The sequence below is a fragment of the Camelus bactrianus genome, chromosome 31 (genome assembly GCF_048773025.1).
Source record: "Camelus bactrianus isolate YW-2024 breed Bactrian camel chromosome 31, ASM4877302v1, whole genome shotgun sequence".
Classification (NCBI taxonomy): Eukaryota; Metazoa; Chordata; class Mammalia; order Artiodactyla; family Camelidae; genus Camelus; species Camelus bactrianus.
The window spans coordinates 25,363,113-25,376,468 of NC_133569.1; the positions used below are offsets into that span (position 1 = coordinate 25,363,113).

The 13,356-nt window shown below is 61.0% G+C and overlaps 1 protein-coding gene across 12 annotated transcripts in view; it reads left to right on the plus strand.

Moving 5' to 3' along the window:
• The window catches only part of SEMA4D (semaphorin 4D), a 109,693-nt gene that overhangs the window by 47,333 nt on the left and 49,004 nt on the right, over positions 1 to 13,356 (plus strand). The gene's annotated exons all lie outside the window — the stretch shown is intronic.

Sequence of the window (13,356 nt, forward strand, 5' to 3'; positions counted from 1 at the left end):
AGCCGCTGGCTCGCGAAGGATGGTGGGATTTATCCCCGGGAGGGAAGGGGGGGTGTGTGTGTCTGGGGACACATTGTGGGGGGAGTGGCAAGCGTGCTGGGGCTCTGCCCTGACCTCGGCTTCGCAGAGAGGGAGCCCCCGCTCAGGGCAGAAGCAGTCAGTGCTGGCCAGGCCGGCCAGGCTTCTCTCATGCAGCATCCTTTCCCGCCCCAGGGACCTGACCAGGGGTGCGCTGTGCAAGGGGCACTCGTGCATTCGGGGCCAGGCAGGCGGCCGTGGGGCCCAGGTGTGCATGACTGAGAGGACGCAGGACCGTGTGAATGGAGCAGAAGGAGCGAGCAGGGCCCAGAGCCGCCCTGACCGGAGGCCCTGTGGCCACCCCCTCCTTGGTGCTCACGGGTGCCCAGCTCTGGGACTTGGGGCCCATCCTTTCCAGCTTATGCTTCTGTGGGGTTCACTGTCTCAGCCCCGCAGTGGGGCCCTGGGTTTCCAGAAGCATCTGTGCATCTATAGATTAGCTCTGTGTCAGTGGCCAGCGGATTTCTTTCCTTGATGGGTGTTTTTGGCTTGTTCTGTACCATTTCCTGAAAGTTAGAAGGTCTGAGCGTTAGGCGGGCACCCCGCTCCCTGCCCCTCCTGCAGGGTTGGGTCTGCAGGATGCTGGACCCTGGACCCTGCGGACTTGGTTCCTGGTGGCAGCGCCCTCTCTGGGGTGGGATTTGACTGTGGCCTCAGCTGTGTGTGTTTGGAAGCCGGGAGGTCAGCGTAGGAACGAGCTTTCAGAAATTTTTACACTTTGCACCAGAGATACTGTTGATAAGGCCCCCTTTCAGGTGAAGACCCATCAGTGACGTTCCCCTGTCCCACCCTAAGGGGAATTCTCTTTCCCGATAAACCAGGAGAACTGTGACCCGTCCGGTCTCTTTCTTTCAGCCGACAGCGTCGGTGTGTGACTCGCTTGTCGGCTCCAGGGTTCTCAGTCAGCTCTTACTTTATTTAAGAGACACCCACAGACCCCACATCGCGCACACACCGCACACACGCATCACACACACCATACACACACCTGCACGTTACACAAGTCACGCGCAAACGTGTATTCCAGCTGAGCTCAGGTCTCTTCTGGACGTCAGCCTGGATGTCACCCTGTGTGTGGCTTGGAGATCTTGCTGGGAGGAGGGAGCCTTGGTCCACCAGGTGACCAGCAGCCTCCTGCTCACGTCCTCACTTCTGGAGTTTCCTGGAGCCTGGCTGTCCAGACCCTGGCCCCTGGCCCCTGACCCCTGGCCCCTGGCCCCTGACCCCGCCTTGCGCTCAGCGTCCTAGTCACACGGTGGGAGTAGGGCAGCCGTGGACTGGGAACCAGTGGACATGGCACAGGCCTGTCCGACTGTGCAGCCTACGGGCGCCCACCCTTCAGAAGTGCCATTGCGTCTCCCGGCCACGGTCTGGCCCATCGTGAAACGCAGACACCTGGAGGTGCCCCCAGCCCGGCTCGCACATGCCAGTGTTGCGTGTGTTCTCTGCCACAGAAGCCCATGCTGGCGGGTGGGCCCTGGCGGAGGGGCCGAGTCAGCGGGGGCGGAGGCTCTGGAAGGGGAGGGGCTGCTGGTCTCCAGCGCTGTCTCTGACGCTCCCCGCTGCCGCCCAGCCCGCCACCTCTCTCCACGAGCAGGGGAGCTGTTCTGCCTCCCCTGTGACTCTGTGTCTCGTGAAGAAGAGCCGTGGGAAGGTTGGATGTCAGGGATCCCCAGACGCTGGTGTCTCCTCATTCGCCCCAGCCCCATGCACCTCTGAGTGATGCCTCGTTGGCTCACGGCGCCCCGGGGTGCCAGTTGCAGCGCTGGGTGGCGATGGCGCGGCTGTGGGTGGGCACACCTGGGGCACGTTGACCGAACGCCCTCTTCCCTGCCTCGGGATGGAGTAATATTACATCACATGGACAGGTCACGTTTTCTGCATCCGCTGCCCCGTCAGCGGACGCGTGGGATGCTTCCAGCTTCTGGCTTGTGAATAATGCTGCCGTGAACATGGGTGTGCGAGTGCCCGTGTGAAACCCCACTTCCAGTTCACTGGGGGTAGACGTGGAAGTGGAATTAACAGAGCATGTGGCAGTTCTGGGTTTAATTTCTGAGGAACCTCCACATGGTTTCCCACAGCAGCTGCTCCGTTCCACATCCCCCCTCCCGCTGCACCAGGGTCCCCTGTCTCCACACCCTGACCAGCACTCCTCTTCTGGGTTTTTGGCAGTAGCCGCCTTGCAGGGAGCACGAGGTGATTGCTTTTGCTTGCCTTTGCGGTTCGTTAAAGCCTCAGTTTGGAACCTCCCCTAATCTTCACGTGGTTATCAGGCATCACTCTGCAGCAGCAGATCTGTGCCTGTTTTTCGGGATGTGCGAGTCCCCAGAGGGCGTCTCGTGCTTCTTTGATGACCAGGAACTCAGGGGAGAGCACAGAGGAGGCAGAGCTGGGCGCCAGCCCACAGTCGTGGGTGTGAGGCCCGTCTGTCCCCGTGCCGGCTCAGACGCAGGCGTGGGCTGGCTGGGGACGCTGCTCCGGGACGCCGTTGAAGAGGACACTGCGCTGACCCTCCTGGGGCCTTTCAGGTTGAGAAGAGTCAGCCAGGCTGTGTTCGGGGCTTTGCTCTCACCCTCCATCCCAGGACCTCTCGTTGCCCGTACGTTGCCTTCAGTGGCCCCCGTGTGGGCCAGGATCATGGGGCACCCAGGGGCTCTGCCCGCCTCGGCCTCCGCTCTCGCCCGGCCCCTCGGCCTGTGTGCATGTGGGCGCAGGTGTGATGTGTCCATGCGGACGTGTGTGTGAGGTCCCGGTGAATCTGCACCCGTCGGCCCGGCTTCGTGTTGCTCTCGGAGTCCTTCTGCAGGAGCCCTGGGAGGGGAGACGGGCCCTGGAGGGTTCCGGAGACGCGGCAGCAATGGAAAAGCACCCTGTTTGCTCAGGCCCTTCACTCGTCTGAGCAGGACTCAAACTCACCGTCCTAACCGGCCACAGAATTCCCCAGGGGAGTCTAAGGACCCGCAGGTTAGCGGTGGTGACCTGGCGATCCCTGTGTTCGAGGGAGAGCTCTCCAGGGAGGGAGCAGCAGGGGAGCCAGGAGGGGCCGGGCTGTGAGCGGACGTGGTGGGGGTCACTCGGCGAGGGGAGCAGAGCCTGGCCAGGCTCTCCTGCCTCGATGAAGGGGAACTGGACCCTGGAATGGGCAGGACCGTGGAGGGAGGCCCTGGCCGCCAAGGCCTTAGGGCTGTGCTGGGTGGCGTGGGCTGTGCGTTCCAGGCTTCCCACTTCCGGGCTCCCCTGTCCTGGGTGCCCCGCTCAGCCCCGCGGGCTTTCTCTCGGTTTCGCGTTCTCGTTGCTGCCGTTAGGAGAGGATGCCGGAGGGTGTCCACTTCCATGTCTCAGTCAGCGTCCCAGGGCTCTCGCCGAGTCGGGCATGACTTCATCCCCTGTTAACAGCCTCTCCCCTCAGATGTGGGCGCCCAGGGCCCCCCGGGTCCCGTCCTGGCTCTCCAGGTGTGGGCAGCGCTGCCCAGAGGAGCACGGGGAGCTGCCCGATTAGCACTGGCCGCACTCCCCTGGCCCTGCGCCCTGACTCTGTCTTGTCTGCACAGAGCCCGCGGGCATTTGCACCTGGGCCCTCGTGTGAGCATTGACTGGGGCTTCCATGCCCCCAGACTGCAGGTGCCATGGGGTTGGGGGCCGAGGGCCCCTCACAAGGCCGAGCTGTGGGCCGCGGTGGGTGGGGTGGAGGCACGGCGGAGCTGGGTGTGGCCAGGCTGGGGGAGCCTGGCTGGGGGGCGTGGCCCGCGCCAGTCCCTCTCCCATTATGGACTCTGACGGCCCCTCCTCTCTTCAGAGATGCACACTCCAGCCACTTAAAAACTTGCTGATCTGATGGCAGCCACATCCTACACTGGTGAGGGCCATCTGATTTATGTTCTCGGAGAGACAGCGTTCTCACTGAGAGCCGTGGCTGACTCATCCCGGAGACCGAGTGATTTAGAGGTGCATCAGCACAGTGGTTGCCGAGCGGATGCGGGCCTCCGGGGCGGCTGGCAGCCCTGGGCACTGCTGTCCCTGCACGCACCTCACTCTCGGGGCACAGGAGGTAACGAGCGGGGGCCAGGGGCACAGCGTGGCCGGGACGCGGCGTGGGCACCAGGAAGGTAGCACAGTCCCCAGGTGCCCCGGTGGGGCCAGGGGATGCCTCTCCGGCCTGGCCTTGGCTTTTGCTGGCGGCCCCTGTGCAGCCCCAGTGCCCTCCTCCCTGCCGTGGGCCTTCTTACTCTCTCTGCTTGGGAATGTGACGTCGGGTCGCTGCGTGAGTCGGTTGCCCACGTCAGCAGCTCTTGTCCCCAGGTGTCCTCAGGTGAGCAGGTGTCGCCCTGCAGGGTGAGGCCTTTTAGGACAAGACGTGAGAGTCACAGGCAGAGACGAGAGCTGCTCGGAGGTGCAGAGAAGAAGTGGGTTCCTTCTGTGCCAAGGACGAGTGCTCTCCCTCTCCGACCAGTTTCTTTGGGGAAATGTTGCAGAAAAAGCAAAATGGGAAACTTGGCAGAGCTGGTGTTTCTTAGCAGGACAAGGCAGCTGCCTTGTGACAATCTCGTTAGAGGCTCAGCGGAGGGCCCAGGCCGCTCTGCGGGAGATTTTGGTGTCATCACCAGATGTCAGTGAGACGGTGCTGAGCGCTGTGTGTCGTCGGCAGCCCACGCACTTTTTGAGACCAGCTCCATCTCACAGCTCAGGGGGGACGCAGCTGACCTGGAGTCACACAGCTGGTACGGGGACCCAGAGCTGGAACGCAGGCCGCTGGGCCCAGCACCCAGACTGGTTTTTAGCTCTCTGGGGGATAAAGGGACGGGGCAGAGCAGCAGAGATGTGGAGGTGAGTGAGGTGGGACGCCGGGAGAGAGGGGCTTGAGTAACTGGAGTTGCACTGCAGACTGAAGGTCTGGGTCCTGGTCTGAGGACTGGAGTGTGGCCCTGAGGACGGCAGGACTGCAGTCTTGGGGGAACTCAGGGCCACCCTTGTCTTTGCTGTGGGGTGGCCTAGGAGCAAAAAGGCAGAGAATCTGGAGAAACTGCTGTTGTTTGGAAATGACATGATTGTTTTGTAAGAAAGATACAAAAAACAATGCGTTTTCTAACGTAAAAGAATTAGAAGATACAGAGAAGCCCCAGGAAGACACCAAAGGTGGCCCGGAAGGCCCTTGCCCGGAGCTGAGCTCCGCCGGCACCTGGTCCCCTCCTGCGCCCAGGGTGGTCACGGCCAGCCTGCCTGGTGCTCCGGCTCTGAGGCAGGTCCGCTGGGCCCCGGTGAGCTCGCCCGTGGAAGCGGGTGGTGCTGCCCTGTTGGGACTGGGGGTGCTTGGAGCGGTGATGCCTGCACCCAGGAGGGCGGGAGCCTTCATGGCTTTTTTTTCCTACATGAACGAGCTCACATTTAAGTGCTGTTTTGCCATCTCCTCTTTGCATTTTACAAGACACTGTGTCCGTCCGTGCTCGTCGGTAAGCACTGGCCCGACGGCCCGTGCCGCCTGCCGAGCGGGCTGCAATGTCATCATTTACTCAGCCAGTCCCTGATGAGCGGGCGTTCGGATGGTAAGGTTTTACTTTCGTTAAAGTGGTGTGGGGTGAGCGCCCCGGCTGGCGTCCTTTCGAACTTGGGGGAGCGCTGAGTCCGAGGAAAGAAGCCTGGCAGGGCCTGTCAGACGCCTCCAGAGGGCCGGGCCGCGCTCCGCCCTCCCCAGTGAGCGGTGCCTTTTGCGGGGTGGGGGGGCCCTCTTGGCCCGGGGGCCACGCTGCTGGCCAGGTGCCAGCCCCGCCTGGGGGAGGCTTCGCAGCTGGATAGCAGGCACCCCCAGGAAGGCAGGAAGTTGCTTCCCACTGAAGACTGAGGGGCCCATAAGCCACTGCCAGTGGGTTCCATGCAGGGATGTGTTTGGAGGCGGGGCAGGGAGGGCTGCCCAGTGTGGTTCTCCTCTGCTTTTTGGGACCAAAGAGAAATGGCCCCTGGGACCTCACAAAGGCGTGGGGGGAGCCGGGGCAGGCCGGGCAAGCTGGGGCAGGTGCTTCAAATTTCTACAAGTCGGGAAGGTATTATGAAAAAACCTTCTGGTTCTGAAATTTTGTGATGGGTGGCCTCACACTGAGTAATTCCCTTCCCCGTGGCTGAAGTGTTTCTAGAAACTTGTGCTGCCTGTGGCGGCTCCGGGTGGACTTGCCATCCGAAGCCTGGAGCCTGTCCTGGGCAGCCGGGCGTGACCACCTCCCCCTGCAGAGCCGCCCGCCGGGCACTCCCCTCTGACCACAGGTCGGGGTGAAGCAGCCACTCTGCAAACGTCTTTGCCAAAGTTTTGCAGCTGCAGAGTTTGTGATGAGGCTGTACCACCACGTGAATCTTCAGAATGTCCCGTCTGAGACAGTTTGACGTTGAACAGAAGCCACATTCTTCTGAGCATGAAACTAGTCTGTCTTCATTCGCTGTGTGGACTGCAGCTCGTGGGGATCGTTTCATTTCACTCATACCTTTGTGTGAAGCCAGCAGGGAACGAGGAGGGGCGTGCACGCCTGCCTGACCTGATGAGCAAAGTGCATTTATCTGGAAACGGGTGTTTCCCAGACTTCCCTGGGGGAAGGCATCTCCTGGAGGCCGGGACACACGGGTGGCCCGTGTTCAGCCATCCTCGGTCAGAACCACCTTTTACAAAGTGTCCGCTGGACTCCTAACGTGGAACAAGTTGAGATTTTGACGGGAAACTGGATTTAAAGGAGCCCAGTTAGGTGTGTTTGCCAACTCGATGTGGGCCGCCCGGGTTAGGGTCTGCCACGTGGGGGTGGGAGAACCTGGCTTTCCACGCCTGAGGACTGGCGAGGTGGTGTCGGGGGCAGGCCGGGGGTCAGACGCCGGGTTTCGGACACCGACCCCCCTGCTCAGCACTGACGTGGCTTCTGGAAGTTTCCGCTCCTCGGCGTTAGTGTTCTCATCTGGGAAGCAGAGATGAGGGTGGCGGTGGTCGCTGGAAGAACCCTTGTGAGATGTCAGCACACTCCTGGGGTCACAGGTGACGTGACTCACTCTCTTCCCGGCCCCGGGAGGGCTGCTGTGGTGGCGCTGGGGCAGTCGGTGCTCCCTCAGGCGTCTCCGTGGCCTCTCACAGGTAGAGGGTGAGGCTGCGACTGAAGGTAACCAGAGGGGGCGGAGGTGACCACTGGCTGGAGAGGGGTCCCGCTGGGTGGGAGGGGCTGCCTCCAGTCCCACTCAGGTGGTCAGGTGCCCGGTGACCGCTGCCGGGGAAGGCTGCTGGTGCCCTGGGACACACTGCTTCCTAGGCCTGACTGAGATAGATGACTTCTACCCAGGGGCCCCTCCCCAGCCCTCCCTGGGCTGCGCGCCAGCTTCCAGACCCAGACCCAAGGTCAGAGACCCAGACCCAAGGTGAGAATTCCACTTTTCCTGGCACCCCCACAGCCGGCCGGGAGTTGGAGCTCATTTTCTGCTCCTCTGGGAGCACCTCCTCCCTGGGGACGCCCATCACCCCACACCTGGAGGTAGGGCTGGTGTGAGTGTGATCAGGGTCCCTGCTCGGGGTCGAGGTCCCAGTGCAGGGAGAGTCCTGTCCTGCTGGAGGTGGAGGTGGAGGGCAGGGCAGGGCTGAGCACTGTCTGTGCCTCAGTTTTCTCCTGCCTGAAATGCAGGGCCGGGGCCAGGGCCCTGGGGGCCCTGGAGTTTCCCAGACTTGACATTTGTGCAGCTCTGAGAGCCGTGCCTGGCGTCTGGCCAAGGACGCCCACTCCTCTGCTGCCCAGAGCCCACCTGGGTGGAGGTAGGTGTGGCTGGCCCCTGTGACTGTGCCCAGACTTGGCCCTCAGCAGGTGCTCACAGACCTGCATGTGTCCCTCACTGTGTCCAGCACGCAGTGACGCAGGTGTCCCCAGCAGGGACATGACTGGGTGGCCCTGACTATGGAGCCCAAGGGGAAGCTGTGGCGGTGGGGGCGGCACCGTCCAGTGACCTCTGGGAGCATAAGGAAGTGGTTCCCGCACCTCCCAGGGGCATCTGTCTAGACCACGTCCTTCTGTGTGGTCACAGAGAAAGCAGAAGTGCCCGTGTGAGGCCTGGCCCGCAGGCCAGCGAAGGACCCGTTCCCAGGACCAAGGACCAGGGACCAGGGCCAGGCCCGTTTGTGTGAGGTCAGCCCACCGGGCGCGCTCTCCCACCCCGAGGGACCGGACGAACTGCCTGCCAGGCTCCCCTCAGGTGAACGTTTGCCCCCTGAGGGTTCAGCTCGGGGTCCCAAGGTGAGGAGTCAGGTGGAGACCGTCCCTAGCAGGGCCCTCCCCGGGGATGGCGGTCATCAGGGAAAGGCCAGTCCTGCGCCTCTCGTGGCGCCTGCCCAGGCGTGGGGCAGTGCTGGCAGGCGAGGAAAGTACCTTGTGCTGTCGTGGCGGAGCCCGGGTGTCCTGGCCCAAGGCGACCCCCACAGGGCCGCGGTGGCAGGACCCCAGTGGGGTTGGGGGTGGAGCAGGTGGCCTAGTTTATATGGTGTAAGAACGTTCTAGAACGTCTTTCAGATTTTCCAGTTGATTTTGGTTGCCATAATTTGAGGGGATCGACCTCCTGACTCAAGACACCCCCACCTCCATCCCCATGTCGCCCCTGACCCACCCCCTCCGTCCCCGCGTCACTGCTGACCCGCCTGACCCACCCCCTCCGTCCCCGCGTCGCCCCTGACCCGCTCTTAGCAGTGGTCCCGGAGGGGCGAGGCCTCCTGGGGCTGCAGGAGACAGAGCAGGGCTGGTTCCCCCCTCGGCTGGCGTCCTCCACCTGGAAGATGACGGCGTGATGACAATGCACCAGCTGCCGCTTGTGCGTGTGTCACACGTTCTGAGTCACCCAGAAGGTGACGCAGTTCTCGGACGGGACCACCCCTCCCGCCGTGGGACTCTGAGCACCGGGAGGACAGCCTTCTTGGGCCCTGGGACCGCTAGGCTGGGCTCCGGGGCAGACTGCGGTTTCACAGAACCGGGTCTGGCCTGCAGGGGCTCGTGGCACGTGGCTGGTCTCCTCACTACGTGGAGGCCGCGGGGTGAATTCCTGGACTGTGGGGTGGGGGTGCGGTCACTTCAGATGCGTCACTGCGACGTAGGCGTCACTTCACACGGGGAGTTTTATCAGAGGTGATGCCCCGGCACCTTCGTGCCATCTGGGCGGACGCAGGCATTTGATTTTTCCAGTACGGCCGTCTTGCTGGGTTACATGTCCTTCTGACCTTGCCCGCGGCTTGTGCCCACCTGGGTTCAGACAGACAGGGACCCCTTGGTCCCCCGTTGACCAGCTGTGGGCTGGTGTGGTTGGAACATGGTTCAGAGGCAGCAGAATCTCAGAGTAACGGCCTTTGCTGCCAGGTGCTCGGCTGAGGCCAGGGGCTGGGCTGGCGTTCCTGCACGTGCCCTCGGAGGGCTGTGGAAGCCGGCAGTCAGGCTGCAAGGCTTGTGCGTGCAGCGTGTGCTCAGCAGTGAACAGCTGGGGGCCCACAGTCATGACCGAGGTGGAGCTGGGCCTGCGATGGTGGGATGGTGACTGTTCCTTTGTGTCCTGCCAGAGTGAGGCGGCCTGGGCCCCTCCCAGCGCTTTTGTTGGAGCGTGTGGCTTCCCAGCTGGGTTTTGCCAAGCTGGGGGGGAAGGCCACGTCCAGGGACGGCGGCCGGCTTAAAAGGAGAGGCCTGGCGGTGGCTCTGGCCCTTGCTGACTCTAGTTAGTTGCTGGCCTGTGGTCGAGCTGGCCTAACTTTGTACTTCTGCTGTGTACTTTTAAGGAATCACTAGAGATAAAAGCAAAGAGAGTGGCATTTTGTGGCTTCCAGACTTAAAAAAGAAATCCCCACTCGGGCCTGGGCCTGGTGAGGCTCCCGGCCCATCCCTGGTGCCTCGGCCGAGAGGAGCAGCTTTCTTGTCCTCCTGCAGCTGGGGTGGGTCCGGGGGCCTCATGCAGGGCGAGAGGAGTCAGGTCCCTGGTGAAGCCACACGTGGACACGGGAGGTGGGCCTTGAGTCCCTGGGGTACAGGGCGCTGCGCCAGGTGGCCCCGAGCACAGCCCTGCACCAGCCCCAGTTTCTGGATGGTTCTGGGCAGATTTAGTGGCATCTTCACCACCTGGCAGATGGTGAAGAGAAGGGACACTGATTCTGAAGTGCCCACTGTGGAGCCGAGAGGCCCTCGTCTCTCCCCTGCATTCCCGGGGGAGCAAGGGCGGGAGCTGCTGGCTGCAGGGCAGAAGGAGCGTCGGCTCAGGCTGGGGACACAGAACGTCCCCCGAGAGCGGTCTCTGCCCTGCTCCTGTGCCAGGGACAGTCGCAGAGCCCGGGATGCGCTGACCAGGCCTCTGGGCGACGCAAGGCCCTGGAGGGAGGGAGGGAGGGAGTCCCAGCTTGACTGTGGCTCCGGACTGGTGGTTGTGTTTTGTGAGTCTGTTTCTCCTCTGCGGCGGCAGCAGGTAAAACCTGTCCCACCGGGGCCCTGGAGGGTCTGGGGTCACCCGGGGAGGGGGTGGATGTCACAGCTGCCCCCAGAGGCAGGGGGGCCGCACAGCTGGTGCCCCGTGGCCAGTGCCATGGGGCTGAGGCCCTAGATTGGCCCACACTGATGGCTCAGGCTTTGTGGTCAGGCACGGGCACACCCCTGGGACGTGAGTGGCCTCCTGTCTCACGGCGCCGTTGACGCCCTGGTCACTGGCGGCGTGCAGGGGTGAGTACGGCAAAGCCGATGGAAACCCCAGCTGTGAGCCGTGCGGGTGGAGCCCAGCCGGGTGCCTGCTCTGCTCTTGTCAGTGTCACTTCCTCACCGTCACCTTTTGGTGGGTTGTTTGTTACTCTTCTTGCTTAAATTTTTCACGAGACCCGGTGAGCGAAGCTTGGTTGTGTCCAGGCACCTGTTCCCTGAGGGCAGTTTTGAGACTGGCCTCGCCCGTGAGCCGAGCTGGGGTGACAGCAGGATGTCGGAGGGCGGGTGTGACGGGGACGTACCCGGTGGGGCACAGCCGGGGTGTGTGGAGCAGGAAGGGCAGGGCCACGCTGGGAAAGGCAGGCAGTGTGGTGGTGCTTCTGCTCAGCCCCCGAAATCACACAGACCCCTGGTGCACAGGGAGCTCCAAGCGGGATGTCTGGGGGCGAGTCTGGGCCACCATGTGCCCTCCGAGCCCCACAGGAAGGAGAGGGGTGCGGCCTGAGGGGGAGCCCTAGAGGTGGCGCCTGTCACACACTTGGGGAGGAGAGGGCAGAGGTCACTCTGGGCAAAGCAAGGGCTTGCAGGAGTTTGCAGTCAGAGGACGCACCCCAGTTCAGGCCTTCTCAAGCTCATGGACCGGGGGGCAGGGGTAAGAGCTGATGTCATGGCCGTGCGTTTTAGAAAGAGAAGCTTTAAATCTAGGTGCCAATCACAGAGTTAGACCCGCAGGGGGGTCGGTGCTGGACTGAAAGGACCCGCTTCTGCCCCACACTCGTTTCTGCCAGAACGTGGCCGAGTGTGGCCCCGAGGTTCTGGTGGGCTTTCCCAGCGCGGGGGAGGGTCCCAGCTGTATCGCGACAGCAGGGTGTCATGTGTGTCACCGTGTTGGCATTTATTTAATGTCCACTCCTGCAGCACACGGATGTGCTTTACAGCTCCTCATTCATGCTGCTCCCTCCCCGGAGGTGGGGTGCATCACCTCCTCTCCCGGAGTGGAGCTGGGGAGGTGGAGGGGCTGAGGGAGCAGCTGGGGGAGGGGCTGAGGGAGCAGCCGGAGGGGAGGGGCCTGTTCTAGGTCACACAGCTGAGAAGTGGCCTCCCCAGATCTGAGCCCAGGCAGGCTGGCCTCAGAGCCCGCTCTCTGGCCACCACACTTTGCCGCCTACCCCATTAGGGGGAGAATAAACGTGGACTGAATTAAGGCATCTAATTGGCTTGGAAGAAGTATTTAAAAAGTTTTAGACATTGACTATGTTTTATAGCAGAGAAAATTAGGCCTTTTCGAAAAGACCCCAACTAATGGAAAACGTAGCAGTGAGTCAAATGGCCGTGAGTCATGGAAGTTCTGTGCAGTGTTTCCCAGTAGAAGGAAGCAAGCCTATGGGCGTGACAAGTAAGTGTTCTGGGCCTGTTTCCTGCCTCCCCCCCCCCCCCCCCGTGTGTGAGGACAGGGACTTACGACCATCTCACGGTGTCCTCTGTGTGGCACCCAGACCTCTGCGAGTAGGCTCTCCATTCTAGAAAGAAGGGCTGCTTGCTCAAGTTTTGCTGGTTGTTAAAATGAGTCTTTAAAGATGAATTTTAAGTGGGAAGCTGGCAATGATCTGAACATCCAACAGTATCATATTTGACTCTGGAGCGTCACACAGCCACGAGTCGGTGCCTGGGAGCCCTGGATCACATGGGACGGTGCCACGTGCAGGGACTCCTGGGGCACAGTTCACTCAGGGGCCTGCCCTCGCCTCCGGCAGCCCACAGGCGACAAGCCCTCCTTTCTGGGACTTCCAGGTCTCTGTTCCTCCTGCCGTGTGGCTGCGAGCCTGCCTCCCCCACTTCCCGGGGCACCGTGGGGTCTTTTCAGCCTGCCCTCCCCCAGGCCCTGCGCTGGGGTTGGGGTCTCCTGTACTCAACCTAAACAGAAATGCTTTCCTCTATGTCTGAGTTTTCTTAGGAGAAGCAGGTCTAACAAAATGTCACAACAGCCAGAAATGATGTAAAATCTGTCAGCTGTTCTTAAAAATTTCCATTTTGATGAAATACGTTTAGTAAATTTCAGAAAGGGGAATCGTATGTTAATAGTTATGGTAACCTGTTTTTTGAAATTACCCTCCCATTTTTTCTTCTCAGGCCTTTTATTTTCCAAACTTTTTACATTTAATATACTTTACTTTTAATATTAGATTAAAAGTATTTTAACTAGAAAACCACATCCTTAAGGTAAGAATCCAATCTAAAGAACACAAGTAGTGAAAAAGAAACATGCTCCTACCCCAGACCAAAGCCACTGTAGTTGGTCACTGGCAACAGATCTTTGATTAAATGCTGATCTAAAAATAGTTTTGATTAAATTATGTGAGCACGGAAATGGTGCCTACACAAATGGGAGCACATTATAACACCATTGGGAACCTTACTTTTAACGGAACTGAGTATCTTGGACCTCTTTTTAGCTCAGTGGCCACCTTTTTAACAGCTGCATAGTATTCCGTCCTACAGATGTGCCATAGCTGGTATACAAATCAGTTCCCACATACACAGGTCTGCACGCACACAGGTAGACCAGGTGTTTCCCGAGTTTTCCTGTCAACAGACTCATACTTGGGCATCTTATACA